Here is a 25,457-nt window from a genome sequence, read left to right as displayed (position 1 = left end):
TGATCTTTTTTCATTAAGATAAGGTTTCAGTGCTCTTATAACTAAATGAGTTCCATTTTTTTGCAGGCATTCTCTATTCATGTGACTTTACAATGATGTGTAAGGCTTTCCCCATCAATGTGCCCCCTTCCTTATGCTGATCACCTCAAGAGGTACAGAGATCTGAAACTCCGAACCTGCAGGCTTGATTGACGTGTGTTTGGGAGTGAAACTGGCAGGGGCTCAGAACCCAATCAGGGATGCCAAGGATGCTGTGGGAGGCGGACCCCACGGCCGGTTGCCTAGGCTTGTTGGAGAAGGTGGAGCTTTAACTGACAGGAGAAACAGAGGGGGGAAACAGGCAGTGCAAAAGCACAGAGCAGCAAGAGCAGGATCCGTGACACACAGAAACAATGCAGAGCATCAACTCTTTCTCTTCTTCCTAGAGGTAACTAACCCGGAATATACATTGGTTAGGGAGCGGATCATGTGCGTTCCCATGTTTGTTCCAGATAACTATGTCAGCTTTTGTTATCCTGCTCAGTACCAGAAAGAGTCACTGGGAGGGGGTGGGAAGGGCTGGGTTTTAGGTCTCCTTGTTTTACAGCTGATGTGTTATAAGTGAAATATACATTCAGTTTGGCCACATGCTAATTTATTTCTTCCAACTAATGTCTTTTCTCCACTGATGCACAAGTTTGAAGCTTTTGGATTTTGGAGTCAATTTGCCTTTTTTTTTTTACCATGGGCTCTTTATCTTTGTTCTTTGTTTCCACTCTTCTTTCCCTTGCTCCCATGCTGTTCACTAACAGCAATTCTCCTTCTGTTCTACAGTATGTCCCCTTCACTTTCTCAACTCTATCTACTACCTGATTCTCTTTTAGTGTATTGTTTTTATCACTATCAACGTGAAATAAAAATCATTTTTTGGGGGGCTATTCTGTAAAAGTGAAAAATAGCCTTCACACAAATAGTTAAATGACTGGTTTGCATTGGAGAGTTCTCTTTATTATTGTTTATATTTCATTCATATTATTGTCTTCATTGGTATACAGTAGAATGGGCGCCACTATAATTATACAAAACAATGTGATAAAAAAAAGGGTACAGTATAAAAACTTACATACATGTTGTCATGACCTTGGCCAACCATTGCCCATGATTCATTGATATTTACTTTGTTTTACTATGTTGCTGATTTTCATCATGCGAGGATTGCTCATACTTTTTTTTTATGTTGTTAATGCAGCAGTTGTTTGAGTCAATGGCATAAATAGGGATATCTATAACCTTTACAGATCCATACGTGCCAAAGATCTGCTCATTACCCACAAGTTGCAGAGATCAGTCTATAGCTACCGACTGTACCTTTAAGTTTTCTGTACTCATAAATATTTCAATTAACTAAGGTCTGTTAGTCTGGTTAACGCCCGTTAATCATAACACAGTATTCCCTAAAGCAAATAACAGGACGTTAACCAGAACTCCAGTAAAAAGTAAGGCGTTATTTGTAACAGCCATTACTGTAAATGAACTCATAATAACCTACATTCTATTCATCCCATAGTTACTAAAGAAAACATGCTACATTATTTTTCATACATAACTCTGGTGTTACTCCCAGATGGACAAGAAATAGGGATTTTGCTTCTCATATGCATACACCAGAGAGTGAGAAGTTTCTCCAAAGTGACGCTATCTTAAAAGAATGAGCATTAAATATTTCAGAATTATTTCCAAATATGTATATATTTATCGCTATTTATTTTAGTTATATATATAGCCTATAGGGAACCATGTTAAAAATGGTTTTTGAGGCAAAAAGTGACACTGTGTGCTCATTTGCATGTCATTTCCCAGAATACCTTGCTGCAGTGGAAGTGCTGTATGCTGGGTGATAATGGGGAAAGGCGGGGTTGCAGACCTGCCTAAGACATGCAGATGAGCATACAGTTGTATTTGTGTGTGTGTGTATATATATATATATATATATATATATATATATATATATATATATATATATATATATATATATATATTGATGCTATCTGAAGAAAAAAAAATCAAGATGGGTGTACCGCCACCATATAAATAATGTCACATTATTTGAAGATAACACAGCATTATCCTGAAATACCATGACTTTCCCCTATGCTAATGAGCTCTATTAGAGGTGATTTATTCACATACTGTATGATTACCTTAGTAAATAAGATGTTAACTCAGCAAAAATAACGTCTGTTCATGTTTTAGCCATCACTGCGCTCTTTGTTCTGATTTAACGAAGCTTAGTTAATTTATACATCAGTGTTTTGTAAATAAACCTTTCAACAAATAAAACATCTTACAGTACTTGTAAAATGTATCAGTTTTCTTGCATCATATAATTCTGCTGATGTCCAGACTTTATCCTTCTGCTTACTTTTGTGAAGATGATGTTATAATGATGACGCTATTTATCCAAGTACTGATTCATTAAATAGTCATCACTACTTCATCAGGCCTGATGGGCCAAAGTTTTCTTTTGTCTGTGATGTTAGAAGCAAGTATGCCAAATGATAAATAATGATACGAATTGTATGAATTCCTTATCGGTGTAAATGGGGCTGTGTAGCCCAGTAGTCGTTATAATTGGCATTTTGGATACTAAAGAGTTGATCGGTTACCTATTAATATATGATAGGTCATCTTGATGGATCTCCGATAACGATTTTTTTTTTTGACATATAGTACAATTATTTTAGGAAAAAGTGAGTGGGATGAAACAGAAAGAAATCTCCTAACTGCACATTGCTTACAATGAATGACTGCATAGTAATTAGCCCACAACTGTGGAAACTCTGGATAGGCTGTGTATTCAAACTCAGATTTGAAACACGTGGGGAAATTCAGCACACATTTCCACCTGCTTATTGCAACATTGCAAGTTTATACCAATGTAAGTGACACTGTCGACTTTTACAAAATACCTTAAACCAGGCGAGCGCAAACTGGGGAGAGCTTACAGAGGCCCTGCGCTCTTCCCCAAAGCATTTAAATTCCCTTACCTTGACTCAGACGGCTTCGGGCTGCGGCAACGCGGTGTCATTTGACGCTTGAGACAAGGCAGGGGGGGGCGCGAGCAGTGGTGGAGAGCAGGCAGGGGGGGCAGGTCAAAAGGTTTGTGCACCCTTGCCTTAAACGATCAAACTTTGCAGTCTTTAAAAATTGCAAAGTCTGTAATAAAAGTGTTAAGTGAATTGCCTAACAAAACCCTCACACTGTGAATGGCAAATGCAAAAACGTTCATTAAGGTACAGTGTGAATCCAACCAATAAGATGAAGTCTGCAGACCAGTTGGTATGTAGCTAAGTAGCTCTAGGAACATAATAAACCATGTTTTTCTTAGATTGTGAGTTCTTTGGAGCCTACTGTATTGTACCAATTTGTGTCGTCACTGTATGTAATATTTTGTAGGTGACATTGTTGTTTCGGCCTCCTCATCCATTGGGCTGATCTGTGCCATACGGTGGTATCTTTTAAATAAATAATACAAAAATAATACCAATGCACTATAATTGACTTACATAAGCAAAACTAAGCATTTTTAAAGCAAGCTCTTATCTTTTTTGGCTTCTTTGAAGGTAAGAATTTTTGTATTTTCTCCATGGATCATGAAATTGATTGACCTGCCACATGTGTGCCTTGTCCACCCCCAATGAATATAATTCTGTCATACTGTATTTATGCATGTTCCTTCCTTGCCAGGGTGCAAAGCACGAGAAATAGAAGGGAAAGATATTTTGTTAACTGAAATGAGAAAGCACTTCTTGCTCAGCACACACTGTCACGACACAAGAAAGTGTAGGGAGGTAAGAAAAAACACAATTAACACTGTGAACATTTTAAAAAGAGCATCAATCACGAACATTTATCCATATGTGCACCATTTATCCATATGTCTTCAAATTGGTTCACTTACAATATATGCACATTTAGCTTTTTAAATGCTGCATTATTCGTGCTTCTAACCATTCTCTATTGAAAGTTGCATGTATTGTATGTTCCTTATTATTTATTGTTGGGTTTTACCGGTTGAATATTTTAGGTCCATATTTGTGAAGCTATTTGGCACTTATAAATTGCAAACAATGTTATAAACTGAAAAGAAGCTGTTACTGTATATGTCCAATGTCTTTACTTCATTGCAACTTTGTTGGTAGGTAAGATGGGGTCCACCCCTCTCTATTCATATAAATATTGCATTTATTTATATCCCCCTAACAAACACCACCTGCTCAGAACAGTTTCTTTAATCATTTCCAGTTGAATGCACTAAAATGAAAATGATTGAAGCATTGTTTCTTTGGCACCTTAAAATACAAAATATGTTTCTTATCTCACTCTCTTTATATCATCATCATCGTCAGCACTTGTCGACCCTCTGATGGGTTAATACCTGCCCCCTGATCTTGCAGGTACCGCAATTGCAAGCCTCTCTTCTCCACGTTGCTCCAGAAAAAAATTCTGATTTTATCCTCCCATATTCATATTGATCATCATCTTGGTCTTTTTATTTCCCTTGGAATCCATTAGAGTACCATCTTTGTTAAACGATACTGCTTTTTTCTTGTGATATGTCTGGCCGTTGCCATTTTCATTTCTTCACCCTTGTAATGTCACAGAATGTTTGGTTTCAAACCCACTCATTATTTTTCCTGTCTCTTCAGGTAATACCCAGCATACATCACTCCATACATCTTTGAGTTGTCTGAAACATCTGAACTGTCTTTACATTTAAGGGCCAAGTTTCACATCCATACGTGAGCACAGGCAGAATACACTTTCCTTTTGAGACACAGTGGAAGGTTCCCTTGAAAGATTGTCTCGTTTCTTCCAAATACGCTCCATCCCATCTCCATTCATCTATTGATTTAATCCAAAAGGTTGCAATCCATAGTTACTTGCCAGCCAAGGTAGACATAGTCTTTGACGGCTTCTTTTAGTTTTATTCCATATATTTAGATCTTTCCAGAGTTTACACATTTGTTGAGCATCACTTTAGTCTGCTTATATGGAGACCCACTTTCTTACTTGCTTTGATGAGTTCTCTGATTTGTTGCTAGAGGGCTTCTGGACTTGTGGCAAATATAACAATGTCAACAACATATTGTAGGTGACACAAGTATTCACCGTTGATTAAAGGATTTCGCAAGGACTGTCTCTACTTCTTCCCCAGCTTTATGATTTCAGTTGTAATTCCATCTCCCCGGGAGCCTTCCCACCCTTCATGGATTTTATTGTTGTTGACACTTCTTCTGGAGTGACGCATGTTACATCATTGGTGGTTTCTTCTTGCTCTTGCTCTGCTGGACATACCCTGTGTTCTCATACAATTTCATGTAGAAGTCCCCAACTCTCTTTAAGATAAGTGCATACTCTTTTATTATTGATCCATTATTGTGTTTGAGTGCAATGATTAGCTTCATAACTCGCTGTTTCTTCTTCTCTAAGTTTTTATCTTCGGTAGTCTTCTTCACTATATCACAGTAATATTTTCTTATATATCCAGTTATACATTTGTGGATCGTCTTGCACAGCTCTGTATATTCAAATCTTGTTCTTGCATTTTGGGATTGCTTAATGTCTTGTCATCTCTATAAAATGGTAAAACATGTTATAAATAAATAAATACAGATATGCTCAGTGTAACGCTTGCGCTCACCACAAACAAGGCTGGACCCCGGTATTGAGGTGGCAAAATATGAAACTGCGCACTCACACTACGCACGTCTGGAGAGTTAATTGTCAGCGTAGCCGGTCTGGATTGGAGAGATTGGGTTAGTTCAAATACTTGCCGGAGTCCGGGGACAGAGTCAGTGGGATGGTCAGAGTCCGTTGTGCCGCGATCGGGTTGGAACAAGGAGATTGGTAGAGTGTCCGTAAGCCGGGATCAGGGATGGAGAGGTGCGGGTAGTCAGAGGCAAGCCGCGGTCGTTATCCAGAGCGGGTCCTATAATCAAGCCGGGTCGGTACACAAGAAAGCAACAATTGTAATACTCGGTTTGTGGTTTACCTGCTGACCTGTGGCTGTGGGAAGCACTCAAAGTAAGAATTATGGTGCATGTACGTCTCATTGCCAAGGGCAATGTGACGCACCCTGTCTCCAATCATTTTTCTTACTGTAGCCAGGGTAATTTGGATATCTTTGCCTTCTTAGGTGTGGAATACATTCCACCCCATGTTAGGGGTAGGAATAGGATGAACATCCTTGATTGCCGTGAGTTTTTTATGATCTTCACCATGAAGACAAGGGTCCCATTGGGGCTCAATTCCAATTGGGATTTGGCCCCTTTTGGTGAGAACTAGATTATGTGTCCGTAGTTTCTATAGTATTATCTCACTATAGTTCAATTTATTAAAGATAGATATTATTCATGTGGTTCCATATACCTAGGGTAGATTCAAAATATTGTGAGCTTCTATTCTTCAGCTCCTGAGTACAGACAATTGGATTCTGTACCTTTCCTTTTTCCTTCTCCTAATGTTTATTATGGAGAACATTTATTTATATGGGTTCCTCCATTCATATATCATTCTTCTAGTTGTTTTAAAATTATCAAATGCATAATGTACAGTATCTTGAGGATTTATAATTGCTTTTCCAATGAGGATCATCTACTATAAATATAATTTCATATAAAACAAGTACAGTATATATGATCTGTTTTCCATACATAATCTCCCATAATGGGGCTATTCCCCTTGGGGGTATCTTGTTTATTAAAATAGGGAAGTACATTTTATTAAATAGGGAAGTACACTATAACTGAACTAGAATTGAATAAACAATGGGTATGGTCAATATGGTAGTATATTATGTACATGATTTTTGGTTTAGTTATTGTATATATCGGGCACTTTATTAATGGTAATTATTATCTTTTATTATTAGTATGGTCATATGTGTTCTGTCATTCATTGTATATTCAATATCTCACTTAAGGCATTGAGAGGAGTGGATAAATACAGATTTGAATTTAATTATATAATATAAGAGGTTTATCCATCTTGAGATCTTTTTCCAAATTAGTTATCCTTTCCCTGCTCCCTGTACAGAACACATTTTGCTTATATGTTTGTAAAACCATTTATGTTTCATATTTGGTTTAGATCCCAATTTGTTTCTGTATTACTCTTGACCTTGCATGAGGTGTTTTTTATACATATGTAAAGTTACAATCCTTTATTGTCCATTAACAGTACCTAAGTTTACTTGGGTTATTTGTTTTTCTTTGGACATTTTTATTTTGTGATCACGCCAGCCTTTGTTTTGTCCATCTCCAATTGTACTAATAAAGTTTTGTTGTTGCTAACTCATGACCGCGCATCAGGTCATGCGCATCTCGTACCGTGTGCGCATCATGCATTGGCCCGCCTCCACATTTTGATTCGTCCCCCTGCCTGGTCCATTATTGTGCTGATCACAATATTTGGCATTCTGCATATGCGCAGCTGTTGTGTTGGAGGCTTGGGCTGGTTCGGGTAGGGGGACATCTCTGCGAGCCACGCGCTGACACGTGCTTGTCCCCACTCTAGCGTGATGACGCTGCAGTGGGCGCCAAGAATGACGGTGGGCGTTTTGAAAGTTTGTGTAATGATTTGTTTAAATGTTATTGTGTGGATATAAATATATGGCTGACATGAATGTATTTATATAACACACGATTGCTAAATAGTGCTCTCACAAACCCAAAATGATAATAGTGGATAAAATAGTGCATAAAATAGTGCATAAAATAATAGTGCATGAAAATTTATAGTGCATGAAAAATTATAAATAGTGCATAAAAAATTATATATATAGTGCACAAATGTGACAAAATAATATCTTAATAGTGAACTATATGTGATTTAAGAGGAACAAACACACTCAACCCTTAGTGAAGACTGTTTCAAAAGTCTTCTGCACAAACTTCTTCCACAAGGACCAGGGGAGCGTCGTAGTTACCATAAAAATAAAGAAAATCACATAATGTAGTAATGTTAACAAAATAATTAGCAGTAAATGGGCTCACAAATGGCTACTCACAATAGAGTAGAAATATCAAGCAGTCGTCCAACTCAAGGGATGGATGTTCCCATAGATGTGCAGCAATATTCAGCAGCCAGTCTCAAATGAAAAAGAACAAACCAAGTGCACAGCGAGTCGCGATCTCCCTGTGTATCGCACTGCTGTCCGGAATATTTCCGCATCCACGCCGGGGTCACACGTCCCTTCCGGTGCGGCTGGAACCTCCAGACTCGGTGGTGCAGATGCGCTCTTGGTGCTCTCTCTCACAGATTGCTGAAACACTCTACGCGTTTCGCCATTGGTCAGCACGGCTTCGTCAGGAGTGACGAAGCCATGCTGACCAATGGCGAAACGCGTAGAGTATTCCGGAGAGCAGAGCTGTACACAGGGAGATCACGACCCGCTGGGCACCTGCTACATGTTATACACTGAGCTTGGAAATCTTCTTAAGTGTAAGCCTTGAATTGTATTTCACTGTGTATCAATAGATTTTTCGTTCTACACATTGGTTTGTTCTTTTTCATTTGAGACTGGCTGCTGAATATTGCTGCACATCTATGGGAACATCCAACCCTTGAGTTGGACGACTGCTTAATATTTCTACTCTATTGTGAGTAGCCATTTGTGAGCCCATTTACTGCTAATTATTTTGTTAACATTACTACACTATGTGATGTTTCTTTATTTTTATGGTACCTACGATGCTCCCCTGGTCCTTGTGGAAGATGAATGTATGTATACCTTGAGAAAGCGCTTAGGCGTGAAACAAATTGGTGGGGTGACACCTTCGCTAGCTTATCTTTATGACCAATAAATCAACTTAATTTTTTATAGAATACGCATTCTCTATTTTTTACTCTGCTTGTTTCCATGAGTAGTGCTCTGTTTTCTAATCATTCTGCATTCATTTCTACTACGGAAGCACACCTAGGATCTTTAGAGCAAGGGATCTTCGCTTTGGATGCTGCACTTCACTAGTGAGTCCATGTGACAATGTTATCCCCTTCATCAGTATGAAGGTATGATTGGAGTGATTATATACTGTATGCTACGGTTTCTGGACTGTCTATCTGATATACCTCCGCACTTACGGTTTGGGAGACTTCCAGACGAGTATGCTACACTACCTACCTAATCATTTATTCATTGCTCACATGTCAAGAACTGTTGTATGGGAACATTGCTTTTTTGTAAGCATATAATGCTACTGTACATCTGTTTTTGGTCTATAGCACCACACATATTGGTTCTCTTTGTTTATAAAATAAACTACACTGTAGATATTAGGCATATTTAATAAGTAACCTTCTGGGGCTGGAAGGCTGCTTAGTAAAGATGGGCCATTGTCTCTAATTCAACATACTGTGCACACTGTCAGAAGAAACTAGCAACAAGCAAACAAAGGACTATGGGCCTCATGCAGTAAGCCCCGATAAGGCTTTTTCGGCATTTTATAGCCGTTTTTTGCCCTCCTGATTCAGTAAGCCCCGATAAGTGGGAATTATCGGCAACTTTTCTTGCGAAAAAAAAATTTTCGCCACCCGGCTGCCGATAAGCCACTTATCGGGACTTTTTTTTCCCGCCTGAATTCAGTAAGCCCCGATCAGCTTTTTGGTGCTGATCGGCAGGCCAGATTGGAGATTTTATGGCCAATCCAGCCCGCCAACTAAAGTTGGCAACTTGCTGAAGGAGAAGCATCGGCAAGGGCGACACTTAGGAAAAATCAGCCCTTTTTCCTGCCTGTGATTGATGCCGGGGGTCTCCGGAGCTGATACCCGCACCGGAGCCCCCCGGCATGCATCCGAGGCAGGAAAAAGGCATTTAAAAGACACTTCATTACCTTAGCGGCTAACCGCTAAGGCAATGAAGGGGTTAACCCACCGTGCCAGCGTTATTGTGGGTAGCGGGGATGGGTGAGGGGGGTATTTGGCCCTGGGTGTGAGTTTAGGACTTGCGGGGGGGATGCGGGGGCACTTAACCCCTTCACGACCGTAGCGGTTAATACCGCTACGGTCCTGAAGGGGTTAAGGCCTCCCGCTACCCACCCGCAAGCCCTAAACAACCACCGTTGGGGCTAATGCCCCCTTCACACACCCCCACTACCCACAATAATAATAAAAAAACACCCCAGCACCACAATAACGAATTAAATAAATAATTAAATAATTATATATATATATATATATATATATATATATATATATATATATATATATATATATATATATATATATACCCAACAACACCTATACCCCCCTAACATACAGTATAGTAATGGGCAGAATGACTATTATCCACAAATGGATAATAGTGCAGTTGTCCATTTACAATACTTACACAACAATAAAGACTTTAAATACATATAGCACTCACCCATGTCCCACTGCCACGATGAAGGCCATCCTCATCTTCATCCTGCCCATGCCCCATCCGCTTCTGCAAAACAAACACAAGAATTACAACATCCAAATTAATGTCCCCTAACCCCTTAATCACCATAGCGGTTATTAACCGCTACAGTTATTAAGGGGTTAAGCCACCATCACCCACATACCCTCCCCCACAAAGCCCCCCAACCACCCTCACCCAATACCCACAGGGGAGTCCTACCAAATACCCTTGGGCCTAATACCCCCTCCCCCAGCACATACAGTACAATAATGTGCCAAATAACTATTATCCACATAGGGATAATACATTATTTGGCCATTATTAAACACATTCAATAACGTTAAAATGTAAAGAAAATTGTACTAACCTCATCAATAAGAAGTCTCCGTCGCCAGCATCATCCTTGGGGTCCGTTGCCAACATTAGAAATAGCCACAACATTTCAATATCATTAACATAACACTGAACCCCTTAATCACCTTATCGGGTACTAACCTGAAAGGTAATTAAGGGGTGAAGCCATCCTGCAATGCCTACAACAGTTATGCATAACATCTTCAGTGAAATAAAAACCAATTGCCTAACCAAATTCCATTTAATCATTCAATCTGTAGGCTCACATGCCTCATAAAACATTGCATTTACAGTGTATACATGTAGCATAACATGTAAACTGCATGTACACGCTGCAAATCAATGTTAACAATACAATAATGCCTCTCAAATCGCCATACATCACAAGAAGTATATTATTTAATACAATAAACTCACCATCAATGAATTACCACACATCAATTACATCCCTAAACAATTAAAATACCATCCATACCAATTACACAATGAACTAAAGCTATCCTAACAGAGAACCACTTCAAAACATAGAAAAAAGTACACCAACAAATACAATATACTAAAGCAAGGCTTTCCATATCCTATTGTACGGCCTGGAAGCCCAAAACTTACATCTGTCTAAAAATAAAATACATTTAGCACACATCAATGCATAGCCACAATGATTAACAATACAGAATTAGAAGCTTTAACAACACTATCATTTCTTACCCTGTATATATATCTGTACACATACATACAGACATACATACAGTGGGAAGAAATGATATGCATTATAAAAAATGAAAACATGAAAAAGCAACACAAAAAACAGTTACATTAAGTACATTTCTTTATTTAACTTACCATTACTTGCCCCCACCGACTCCCGTTGATCAGCTTACTCACGAACCAATCCACGACACCATCCACGACACCATCCAGGAACAAATCCACGACACAATCCAGGAACAAATCCACGAACCAAACCAGGAACCAATCCAAGAACAAGTGCAGGAACCAATCCAGGAAGCAAGCCACGAAGAAATCCAAGAAACAATCCACGACACGATCCAGGAACAGGAACCCATAAAAGAAAAAAACAAATTAAACATTAAAATAATAAAACATGACAATCAAGGGTTGTACTAGTTTTATTCTTAGTGAATCTGTATTACAATACCTTGTTCCGGGGTCTTCTTGACATCCGGTGCCACGCCCTGGTCTTCAATCTTCAGGAGGAGGTCCGTCCTCCTCGGCATCTGCCTTCAAAATGAGACGACATAGGCTTTTATAGGCCTATGACGTCACATTTGTCGTCATATGGTTCCCACGGCCCTGATTGGGCCGTGAAAACCATGTGTTTTGGCCGATGTAAAAAAATTGATGACGTCACTTAAAGGCAATGCCAGCACAGCCAATCAGAATGGCTTTGCTGCTATTGCCTTTAAGAAAACGTCATGAAATGACACATGGCCGGACTCACATGGTAAGCCAGCCAATCAGAGCGTGGGAACTCCATCCCTACTCTGATTGGTTCAAGTACCATGTGAGTCCGGCCATGTGTCATTTCATGACGTTTTCTTAAAGGCAATAGCAGCAAAGCCATTCTGATTGGCTGTGCTGGCATTGCCTTTAAGTGACGTCATCAATTTTTTTACATCGGCCAAAACACATGGTTTTCACGGCCCAATCAGGGCCGTGGGAACCATATGACGACAAATGTGACGTCATAGGCCTATAAAAGCCTATGTCGTCTCATTTTGAAGGCAGATGCCGAGGAGGACGGACCTCCTCCTGAAGATTGAAGACCAGGGCGTGGCACCGGATGTCAAGAAGACCCCGGAACAAGGTATTGTAATACAGATTCACTAAGAATAAAACTAGTACAACCCTTGATTGTCATGTTTTATTATTTTAATGTTTAATTTGTTTTTTTCTTTTATGGGTTCCTGTTCCTGGATCGTGTCGTGGATTGTTTCTTGGATTTCTTCGTGGCTTGCTTCCTGGATTGGTTCCTGCACTTGTTCTTGGATTGGTTCCTGGTTTGGTTCGTGGATTTGTTCCTGGATTGTGTCGTGGATTTGTTCCTGGATGGTGTCGTGGATGGTGTCGTGGATTGGTTCGTGAGTAAGCTGATCAACGGGAGTCGGTGGGGGCAAGTAATGGTAAGTTAAATAAAGAAATGTACTTAATGTAACTGTTTTTTGTGTTGCTTTTTCATGTTTTCATTTTTTATAATGCATATCATTTCTTCCCACTGTATGTATGTCTGTATGTATGTGTACAGATATATATACAGGGTAAGAAATGATAGTGTTGTTAAAGCTTCTAATTCTGTATTGTTAATCATTGTGGCTATGCATTGATGTGTGCTAAATGTATTTTATTTTTAGACAGATGTAAGTTTTGGGCTTCCAGGCCGTACAATAGGATATGGAAAGCCTTGCTTTAGTATATTGTATTTGTTGGTGTACTTTTTTCTATGTTTTGAAGTGGTTCTCTGTTAGGATAGCTTTAGTTCATTGTGTAATTGGTATGGATGGTATTTTAATTGTTTAGGGATGTAATTGATGTGTGGTAATTCATTGATGGTGAGTTTATTGTATTAAATAATATACTTCTTGTGATGTATGGCGATTTGAGTGGCATTATTGTATTGTTAACATTGATTTGCAGCGTGTACATGCAGTTTACATGTTATGCTACATGTATACACTGTAAATGCAATGTTTTATGAGGCATGTGAGCCTACAGATTGAATGATTAAATGGAATTTGGTTAGGCAATTGGTTTTTATTTCACTGAAGATGTTATGCATAACTGTTGTAGGCATTGCAGGATGGCTTCACCCCTTAATTACCTTTCAGGTTAGTACCCGATAAGGTGATTAAGGGGTTCAGTGTTATGTTAATGATATTGAAATGTTGTGGCTATTTCTAATGTTGGCAACGGACCCCAAGGATGATGCTGGCGACGGAGACTTCTTATTGATGAGGTTAGTACAATTTTCTTTACATTTTAACGTTATTGAATGTGTTTAATAATGGCCAAATAATGTATTATCCCTATGTGGATAATAGTTATTTGGCACATTATTGTACTGTATGTGCTGGGGGAGGGGGTATTAGGCCCAAGGGTATTTGGTAGGACTCCCCTGTGGGTATTGGGTGAGGGTGGTTGGGGGGCTTTGTGGGGGAGGGTATGTGGGTGATGGTGGCTTAACCCCTTAATAACTGTAGCGGTTAATAACCGCTATGGTGATTAAGGGGTTAGGGGACATTAATTTGGATGTTGTAATTCTTGTGTTTGTTTTGCAGAAGCGGATGGGGCATGGGCAGGATGAAGATGAGGATGGCCTTCATCGTGGCAGTGGGACATGGGTGAGTGCTATATGTATTTAAAGTCTTTATTGTTGTGTAAGTATTGTAAATGGACAACTGCACTATTATCCATTTGTGGATAATAGTCATTCTGCCCATTACTATACTGTATGTTGTGTATTGCTGCTATGTTTATTGGGGGCATTTGTCCCCAATAAACATGCTACTATGCGTTAACCCCTTCATTGCCTTAGCGGCTATCCGCTATGGTAATGAAGCAGCATTAATGTATTTTAATAATATTGTGCGGAAGCAGGAGGCCCCCTGAGCTGAAGCGCATTTATTTGTGGCTCAGAGACCCCCTGCCTCCCGAGTTACAGGCCCCGGTTTGGGCCATCGGTTACAGTGTGGACGCCATGTTTATTGCGGGGACGCTATAAACATGGCGGCGACACTGCCACCCGATGACACATACCGGGGCCTGTAACTCGGGAAGCAGGGGGTCCCTGGTCCACAAAGCAATGCGGTTCAGCTCAGGGGACCCCCTGCTCACTGTACAGTATAATTAAAAAGACATTCATGCTGCTTCATTACCGTTGCACATAGCCGCCAAGGTAAGGAACGAGTCTTTATTGATGTGTGTGTCTTTTATTTATACTGTACATGTGCAGAGGGTCTCCGGAGCAGAACAGCGTTGGTTTGAGGTCCGGGGACCCCCTGCCCCCCGAGATACAGGCCCCTTTATGGGGTGCCGGTATCCCTCTGATTTGTTTACAGGCCGCGGTCACGTGATCGGGACCTTTAAACGCCGAGGGATACCGGCACCTCATAAAGGGGCCTGTATCTCGGGGGGCAGGGGGTCCCCGGACCTCAAACCAACGCGGTTCAGCTCCGAAGACCCCCTGCACATGTAGAGTATAAATAAAAGTTGTTTTTAAATACTTTTTTTGGTGCCGAAGTTTGCGCTGAGAGAGCGGCTTGTCTCTCTCAGCTGCAAACATCTATCGGCACCAAAGGCTTATCGGGAGCCTTATCGGGAGCCAGGCTGTATCGCCACAGCTCATCGGCAGCTTTGCTTTCGCAGTGCTTCAGCAGGGATCGGAAGGATTCGGCCCTTACTGAATACTGCGAGGGCAAATCGCCCAAAAAATACATTTTCGCAATTTGTGCCGAAAATTTTGTATCGGGGCTTACTGCATGAGGCCCTATATGAGAATTTAAAACAAATTTCAACGAGTCAGAAATCTGAATAGCAGATTCAAAATCCTTTTAACTGAAATGGAAATAATCAATTTGTATTCAATTGTTAGCCAGGTTTTCGCCCTATATTTTAAAATGCATTCCTACTTACAGTGGAAGCATATATTGTGCCTCATGCTATAAGCAGCGATAAACCCCTTATCGCCAGCTTGTCACCAACAAAGCCTACTGCTATTCAGTAAGCCCCGATAAGCTGGCATTAAGAGCAATAATCGCCGGGTTTTTTGGGCGATAAAAAACCTGCCAAACGCGCGGCGATAAGCCACTTCTCAAACTCGCTCAATTCTAGTCGCCCAGATCAGCTTATCGAGGCTGATCGCCGCTCTAGAATGGAGATTTCCTCTCCAAATCGTCCTGCAAAAAGTTAGCAAGAAGGTGGGGAGAAGCTGCTGATGAGCAGCGAGACGGGTCTTAGGGAAAAAAATGCATTTTTCCTGCATCGGATTGATGCCGGGAGACTCTGGAGCTGATATGCATTAATATCAGCACCGGAGACCCCCGACATGAATCAGATGCATGAAAAATGGATTTACAGGGAACTTCATTACCTTAGCGGCCAACCGCTAAGGCAATGAAGGGGGTTAATCCCCAGTGCCATGCTTATTGTGGGTAGCGGGGTGGGTGAAGGTGGTATTTGGCCCTTGGTGGGTGCGGGGGGGCTGGCAGTTGAACTTAACCCCTTCATTGCCTTAGCCGTTAATACCGCTAAGGTAATGAAATTTAACCCCTTCCGCTACCCATCCGGTCGGCCTAAACACCCATCCTTGGGGCTAATACCCCCTTCACCCACCACCGCTACCCACAATACAAACAAATACACACAACAGCCCTAATACCCACCTCCTAGGCCACCAAAAACCATTACAATATTTAATAAACAGCAGTACCCAACCCACCCCCTGTGCCCCCACATAAAACCATTATTCATATTTTTACACACAGGATTAATACCACAGGCCGGCAGGGGTCCATGGGTGGTCTCCACAGGTGTCCCCAGGCCCTACAGGGCACCCCATGACTTCCCACGGATGTCTGGGGGCTCTCGGGTGGTCCCCACTAGGCTCTGTAGGCCTGCAAGTGGTTCCCGACAGGGGCCACGGGTGGTCACCGCTGGTGGTCCCCGTTGGTGTCTGGGGTTTCCTGGGTCATCCCCACGGTGTCTGTGAGCCCTCGGGTGGTTCCCACAGGTGTCTGGGGCCCTCAGGTGGTCCCTATATTGTAGTAGGGGTTCTCTGGAGCAGAAACGCATTGATTTCAGGTCAGGGGACCCCCTGCTTCCCGAGATACAGGCCCCGTTATGGGGTGCCGGTATCTCCTATGCATGTAAATGTCCCGCGTGACGTGACCGGGACTTTTCAATGCATAGGAGATACCGGCACCCCATAACGGGGCCAGTATCTCGGGAAGAAGGGGGTCCCCGGACCTGAAAACAACGCGGTTCTGCTCCCGAGACCCCCCGCTCATCTACACTAGTAATACAATTTAAATTCAAATATTTCTATTTCGGGCGAGATTTGCGCAGAGAGAGGCGTTTCTCTCTCTCTCTGCAGCAGAAAGAACTCGCCGGGTGAGCCCTTTTCGGGGGGCATATCATCACGGCGCCGGCTACTCGCCATTTGTTAAAATGTTGCTATTACTAGTATTCGGGGATTTCTGCATACCGTGATAGCAACGCTGCCAAAAATGGCGATTTAAAAACCCTGGCAATTTTTTTCTATTGGACTTTACTGCCCCTAAGTCATACTCATAAAGCTCATATGCAAATAAACCAAAATAGCTGCCATTTTAAAAGCCCTCACCAAAAAAAAAAAAGTTTTTATTTTAATAGAATTGTCGGATTTCCCTATTTATATTGTAAGCATGAAAAAGAGGAAAAGATGGTAATTAGAAACCAGCCAAGGTTACATCATTAATGGTCCATGATAATAAAGAATGTATATTACCCTTACTCATGTAACTACCAAATGTTAGACACAAGATTATAATGATTTGGGCATAAAAAGGTTAGGATTGTCATTGTCTTCACACATTATGCTAAAAAGGTTGGAGGAGATGCTAAAAAGGTTGGAGGAGATTTTAAACTAGGATGGAGGGGGGGAGGGGAATGAAACAGATAATGAACTAAATGGAATAGAGGAGGATACAAGTTGGTATGGAGGTAGAATGGGGGCAAGTGCAAGTTTGACAAGCAGTGAGACACCCATAGTAAATACAGATAATACTAGAAAACTTCTAAAGACTAAACCAAGTGGGAGCAGAAATGAAGGAGCAGATAAGATAATAGTACAGGCTGAAAAAAAACTTAAATGCATGCTTGCTAATGCAAGAAGCCTGACAGATAAAATGGGGGAGCTTGAATTAATAGCTGCAAGGGAGCAGTATGATATCATAGGCATTACTGAAACATGGTGGGATGAAACTCATGACTGGACAGTTAATTTAGAAGGTTATTCTCTTTTTCGGAAGGATCGAACAAATAGAGGGGGAGGTGGAGTATGTTTATATGTTAAACCGGATCTAAAACTATTATAAGGGTTTATGTCTATGAAGGGAATGATGAAAATGTAGAGACTTTGTGGATAGAAATTAGCAGTGGAGGTAAAAATATTAAGAACATGTTTGTGGGAATATGCTATAAACCACCAAATATCTGTGAGATTGAGGAAGCTAAAATACTTTTGCAAATGGAGAAGGCATCAAAACTGGGTCATGTTTGCATGTTTGCATTAATTATCCAGACATAGATTGGGGCAATGAGATTAGCGTTACAACAAAAGGAAACAGGTTTTTGGGGGTACTTAAAGACAATTATATGACCCAAATTATTGAGGAACCAACCAGAAGAGGGGCAGTTCTGGATTTGGTCATATCAAACAATGTAGAAGTAATAACAAATATTCAAGTCCTGGAAAATTTGGGTAACAGTGATCATAACATGGTCTCATTTGAAATAATTTTTCAAAAAACAGATTACTTGGGTTCAACAAAGACCTTAAACTTTAGAAAGGCAGATTTTAAGAAACTGAGGTCTAATCTAGCAGTAATACAATGGGATGATGTTTTTGCAGGGAAAAATGTAGAAGATAAATGGGCAGTCTTTAAAACATAGTTAGAAAAGCACACTTATCAGTGTATACCCTTGGGTAATAAGTATAAAAGAAATAAATCAAAACCAATGTGGCTAAATAAACAGGTAGGGGAGGAAATGGACAAGAAGAGGAAGGCGTTTAGATTCTTTAAATCAGAAGGGACAGAGATATTTATCAGAATTATAAGGAATGTAACAAAAATTGCAAAAGGGCAATCAAATTAGCAAAAATGATAATGAAAAAAGGATTGCAATAGAAAGTAAGGTCAACCCTAAAAAGTTCTTTAAGTACCTTAATAACAAAAAAAAACGAGAAAAGAAAATATAGGACCCTTTCAGTGTGAGATGGGTAGGCAGATTATTGGAGATAAGTAAAAAGCTGAGGTATTAAACAAATTATTTGCCTCTGTGTTTCCAGGGAAGAATCAAGTTCAATAGTAGTGCCACAGGAGGAAGCCACAAACTCCATATTAATGAACAATTGGTTAACCGAGGAAGAAGTTCATAAGCAACTTGAAAAAATTAAAGTAAATAAGGCACTTGGCCCCGATGGCATACATCCAAGAGTTCTCAAGTAGTTAAGCTCAGTAATAGCAAAACCATTATATTTAATATTCAAGGACTCCATTTCCACAGGCTCAGTACCACAAGATTGGCGTAAAGCAGATGTGGGGCCTATATTTAAAAGGGAGCTAGATCACAACCGGGAAATTACAGACCTGTAAGCCTGACTTCAATAATAGGGAAACTACTTGAAGGTTTAATAGGAATACCTAATGGAAAACAAAATTATTAGTAATAGTCAGCATGGATTTATGAAGGATAGATCTTGCCAAACTAACCTTATTTGTTTCTTGAGGAGGTAAGTAGGAATTTAGACCAGGGTAATGCAGTTGATGTGGTCTACTTAGATTTTGAAAAGGCTTTTGATACGGTTTCACACAAGGTTGGTGTACAAAATAAAGAAAATTGGACTCAGTAATAATATATGCACCTGGATTGAAAACTGGTTAAAGGACAGACAACAGCGGGTTGTCATCAATGGAACTTTTTCAGGTTGGGCTAAAGTCGTGAGTGGAGTACCTCAGGGATCGGTACTGGGACCCCTGCTTTTTAACTTGTTTATTAATGACCTTGAGGTTGGGATTGAGAGCAAAGTCTCCATCTTTGCTGATGATACTAAATTGTGTAAGGTAATAGAATCAGAACAGGTTGTAAATTCTCTTCAGAAGGACTTGGAGAGACTAGAAACGTGGGAAGGTAAATGGCAGATGAGGTTTAATACAGAAAAATGTAAGGTTATGCATTTGGGATACAAGAATAAAAAGGCGACTTACAAATTAAATGGAGATATATTGGGGGGAATCCTTGATGGAGAAGGATTTAGGAGTGCTTGTAGACAGCAGGCTTGGCAATAGTGCCCAATGTCATGCAGTAGCTGCAAAGGCAAATAAGATCTTATCTTGCATCAAACGGGCAATGGATGGAAGGGAAGTAAACATAATTATGACCCTTTACAAAGCATTAGTAAGACCACACCTTGAATATGGAGTACAATTTTGGGCACCAATCCTAAGAAAAGACATTATGGAACTAGAGAGAGTGCAGAGAAGAGCCACCAAATTAATAAAGGGGATGGACATTCTAACTTATGAGGAGAGGCTAGCTAAATTAGATTTATTTACATTAGAAAAGAGGCGTCTAAGAGTGGATATGATAACTATATACAAATATATTCAGGGACAATACAAGGAGCTTTCAAAAGAACTATTCATCCCACGGGCAGTACAAAGGACTCGGGGCCATCTCTTAAGGTTGGAGGAAAGGAAATTTCACCAGCAACAAAGGAAAGGGTTCTTTACAGTAAGGGCAGTTAAAATGTGGAATTCATTACCCATGGAGACTGTGATGGCAGATACAATAGATTTGTTCAAAAAAAGGTTGGACATCTTTTTAGATGGGAAAGGTATACAGGGATATACCAAATAAGTATACATGGGAAGGATGTTGATCCGGGGATTAATCCGATTGCCAATTCTTGGAGTCAGGAAGGAATTAATTTTTCCCCTTAATGGGGTTTTTTGTTTGCCTTCCTCTGGATCAATAAGTAAGTATAGATATAGGATAAAGTATCTGTTGTCTAAATTTAGCATAGGTTGAACTTGATGGACCTACGTCTTTTTTCAACCTCATCTACTATGTAACTATGTAACTATGTAACTGCACTTCAGAATAATTTGTTGCATTATAAATGTAACAGTGTTTCCCACCCAATCGCAGATAGGGGCCATAACAGGGTGTGTGGTGCATACCTGTTGGCAACAAGAGGGATGAATCGTCCGCGATGACTTTGGGACACAGAATCAGGCTTCTGGGGTCCATACCCCACGTTATACTTAGCAGTGCAGCGCCTCCATCTGCTGTAGGCTCCAGGCAAATGGAGATGATCTCCCACGGTAGAACTGTTACCTCTACCCCCAGTTAGATCACACACCAGGCCAGAGGTATATTGCAAACAGGAACGGTTTATTACTACACACTTTGCAGTAACACAACAGTTACGCAGCAGTCTTCTGACGGATACAGTCTCCTTTGATCAGCTCTCACTGGAGATGGTCCCTTGACTGTCACTACAGGCCAAGGGCACCCGCAGCCATCCTAGCTCTTCCCCACCTCCCTAGCGGAGGCAGAGGTATAGGTCCACACTCCACCCCGAAGGGAAGAGCACATGGGTTGGCCCCAATCTCAGGCTCCCAGTCGTGTGACCTTCCTCCCTCAAGTGGGAAGGAACAACCTCCCTATTTAGGGCGGTTCTGCCCTTAAGTACAGACAGAAGGCGGGCACCCCGTTGTCAAAGCTACAACAGGATGTTCCACCCCCTCATGTCACTCAAATGCAGCATCAAAGGTGAAGGGGAAAACCCCATGATAACTACTGGCAAGGCCTGCCAAGAGAAGGGCAGATTAGTAGTCAGGGGTGACCCTGCTACATAAAGATTATTAATAATAGTAAAATTAATAATGGTGATCTTATATGCTAGATAAGCATATACTATTTTGCTATTCCAATTGAATACTGGATGTCTTGCAGAGTTTGAACTGTTGAATTAAGATTCCTCGTAACGGTATTATTACTTCAAAAATGTAAGTTATTTGTTTTAGGTCTTATGAATTTGTCAAAATAGAATGCTTCACAGAACTTACAATGACATTGAAATAGCTACAATGACAAAGTTACAGAACTCTATGCAAATATTAACAGAAATTAAGGCAGATACTATACATTCACTGCTTAATTGTATTGAATGGTAATGTATGTGTAAAATAATTTCAAGGTTCATTGGCCTCAAATTGCTTGAGTAAATTGAGGTCAGACCACATTTAAAGTTACTTATTAGTGATAGCTTGACTTTTTCAGTTCCATGGTGGTCCAGATTGATTCTCAGCTTGTTTAAAAGTTACTGTAGCTATGGGCCCCTTTTCACTAGAAACAGTCAAGTTAAGTTATTTAACATTCTGAATTCTGTAGTTTAAGTGCCACATTTTATTATATTTGATGCAAATAGAAGAGTGTACAGTGTTAGTCTGTAGAGTAGACACAAAAAAACTTTTGCAATAAAAAAAAGAACAAAAGTAAGGTAGAAGTTATACCTTGAAGACTAACTCATGTTTTAAAAGAGTGTAAGATTTCAGGATCATTAAGGTCCCTTCATGTTACCTTACCTGAAGGAGGCACCGAGTTATCCTGAAAGCTATTTAAAAACATCAGTTAGTCATTATAGCTATCACATTTAGCTTTTGTTTAGTTTTTTACTGAAGCTTTCTTTCTGACTATTATTTGATGAGAAGTCTTTTATGAGCTAAAATATATGAAAATGAAAGAGGAGAAGGATCAAAGAGACTGCAGGGTATCTCAGTGAGGTAATGCAGAATATGTAAAGACAATCTGAACAGCCTACAGCCAAGCATGGGAATACCATAAACTGCATTATTGAGGAAGGATAAGCAGAATGTAGAGGAAGTTGAGTAAATTGTATACTGTAGCAACACAAGTGTAAGATCTACCAGATACATACTTAGCAAAAGATATACATACTTCTGTGCAAAATAGCAATTTGAAATTAAGTAGTTATGACGTATACTTTTTAGCATTTTCTGCCTCCTTCCCTTGCTATGATGGATTCATTATTTTATTGCAAAGCGCTAGTGTATTTGTCATTTTGTTAAGTGTCTAGTTCTTACTATTTGACATTTCTACTGTGTATGAAGTATTTTTTCTCATTACTGTATCTGTGCTACCGCTGTTATAATTTAGTTGATGTAATGGTACTAATATATTATTGTACGTGAATGTTAGCGTGCAGTATTGTAGATTTCCGAATTACAGCAACATAAACATTTGCTGATTCACTCAGTCATTAAAAAACAATCAGGAATTTCTGCAGTGTGTCCTGTATTATCTTTTTAACTTACTCTATAATTGATTAAATTATCCTGAATGACAAAGTGTTTAAGGAAAATGTGGCCATTTTTATGAACTCCTTGACACAGCATTGCCTTTTTTGGAATCATGAAAATTAGTACATTCTGAGTTGTCTCAGACAGTCGGATTGATTTGCAATACTGTAGGTGTAAGTAGATTGTTCGTTGGGGGCATCCCCAATCATATCTTTTGACAATAGTCAAAAGTGCTTTAATTTCTTTTGCTTGTGTGCATACAATGTTAGGAAGTATATTTACATTTTCCCTGCAAGAAGTTGGGGTCTAACCCATTTATTGAACTGCATATATCATGGCTCTTAGGGACCAAGCAAGACCCCCAGACTAGTCTAGAGAAGTACAAAGATCTAATGTTTAAGGACATAGTAGAGCAGACCGGTCATGCACTGACACTATTCTTTTTGGCAATGTAGTTGATCTTAGAGCAGGAGAGCGTCAAACTGTAGAGAAGCAGGATTTCCTAGCTGAATTTCCTTCTTCAAAGGATTGTAAGCTCCTTAGAGCAGGGCCCTCTTAACCTGCTGTAAACGTGTATGTTGATATTGATATTTTATTGTTATCATCTTCCAACAACCTTATTGTACTGCGCTGCAGAATAAGTTGGCAAATTCTAAATACATTTGAATAAATAATAAGATGTTATGATATCCTCGCGCACTGAAGATAGTACTGGAAGGCAAAAGTTCCCATGTGACAGGAAACGCAACGCCTTACTAATGAATGACTACATTATTATAAATTCCAAAAAGTTTGATGTGTAGTGGTAATCGCATGATGATTTTCCTGCTGGTGCAGCGTATTAAGGTGTAAGGCATTAAAGCAGTCTTTTAGAAAGTGCTGGGGAGTTACCAGTAATGTATAAAGTATTAAGGTACCCGTGACATAAAGAAATGTAGTAGGAAGGTCATGGAATATAAATTCAGGTTGTTAGGTAAAAAATGAAATCCGAGGACACCAACTGTTGCATTTTCTGAAATTCTTCCCATTCTGTAAACAGGGGCTCACATGCAGGCAGGGCCTTGGTACAAGGTTGAGACAATGGTGCAAAGAGCAGTGTTATGTATTCATTATGGAACTGCAGAACATTTGGGAAGATAAGAGAGCTGTGTAGAACAGACCAGCTCACCTCACCCAAAATAAAAAATAAATTTCTAGCATAAAAAATGGAGGTGGTACTGTCGATGTATTTTGTTCTTCTTACTTCAGACTTGTAGAAAGCCTTGTGACCCAAAGTAGAGAGAGAAATTCCCACAGATATGCACTTTTCATTTATCTTTATTAATCAAAAATTATTTGGTCAAAAGAAATCATTAAAATGGTTGCGTGCAGATGGAAATATAGTCAAAGTGGAGACAAACACATGCACACATGTAAATAAACTTGACCTCAACAATTAGAGAGTGAGAGAGAGAGAGCTGTCCAAAAGTGCTACAAAGTGCTAACAGATGAGCCATCATTACTGTATACCTATACCTTAATTATACATAGGTTTGCAAACCTAAAAGGATCTTTTTGTCCCTTTTTAATTGACCCACTATGATACAGCCAATACAGTATCACTGTTATTACAAAATAGGACACCTGCATTATAATTCAACCTCTAATTATCTAGATATACATAATGCTGGTTCCCATTATACATTGATAAGTCCAAATGGACAGATGTACATAGCAGATGTAAATATATGTAATCACAAAGATAATAGTAAGGGATTTAGTTGCTGGTGGTGTATACAGTAGTTACCAAGCACTCACGACAGTGTCACGTCCAGTTGCTATAATGGGTTCCCAGAATATCACAGGCATATTCGACGTGCTCAAAATTAAATCAGCACTGCTGCTTGTGTCCATGATTCTCTCCCTTCAAAAGGAAATCCACAATTTCAGTCGGTGAGAGGAACAGCGAAAATCCAGCCCAGGCTTGTGCTGCTGGAGCTCTCTACTCACTCCAACTGATACACAAGTGTCTTCCCTGTGCCATATCCACCGCACCCCCCTTCCTTATCCATCCACCATCCACCAAATTGGTAAACAAGGTACACATAAATAATGTGCTGTTATGTACCCACGTTAGCCATAGCGTTGGTGAAGACCCGATTAATAAGATTTAGGTGATTATAATCTCATTTGCAGGTCTTAATGACTAAATTCCATAGAAAATAATGGTTCTATTTAAACAGGAGTAAAACCTGGTTAACGTCACATTATCTCCTTTATTGCATATTGTGTTATGATTATCTGTGACTAACTCAAGTTAACGCCACGTGAAAAAGGCTAACAGAGCTTTGGAAATGTGGACCATAATATTGCTAGTGACATCATGGTACTTCCTGCTGCAAATCCCATATTACCACATAAAAATATGCAGTCAGGCAAATATTTATTTTAAAACATAACACCATACTCAAAGGGGAATAAGACCCCTGTTTTTCTGCACTGAACACCACATAGGGAAATAAATAGTTTCTTAAGAAATAACCTATAACCATAACTCTTATTCATTACTGTCCCTCACTGTTGTGATAGTATATAGA

General features: G+C 39.9%; 1 protein-coding gene across 1 annotated transcript in view; it reads left to right on the top strand.

Moving 5' to 3' along the window:
* The first annotated feature begins 312 nt into the window (after nt 1-312).
* Nucleotides 313-25,457, top strand: part of FRY (FRY microtubule binding protein) — a 423,242-nt gene continuing 398,097 nt past the window's right edge. The window contains exon 1 of the mRNA XM_075592149.1: nt 313-427. The gene's annotated coding sequence lies outside the window, so the exon portion shown is untranslated. The remainder of the gene's footprint in view (nt 428-25,457) is intronic.

The sequence above is a fragment of the Ascaphus truei genome, chromosome 3 (genome assembly GCF_040206685.1).
Source record: "Ascaphus truei isolate aAscTru1 chromosome 3, aAscTru1.hap1, whole genome shotgun sequence".
Lineage (NCBI taxonomy): Eukaryota > Metazoa > Chordata > Amphibia > Anura > Ascaphidae > Ascaphus > Ascaphus truei.
This window is presented reverse-complemented; position numbering and strand designations above follow the sequence as displayed.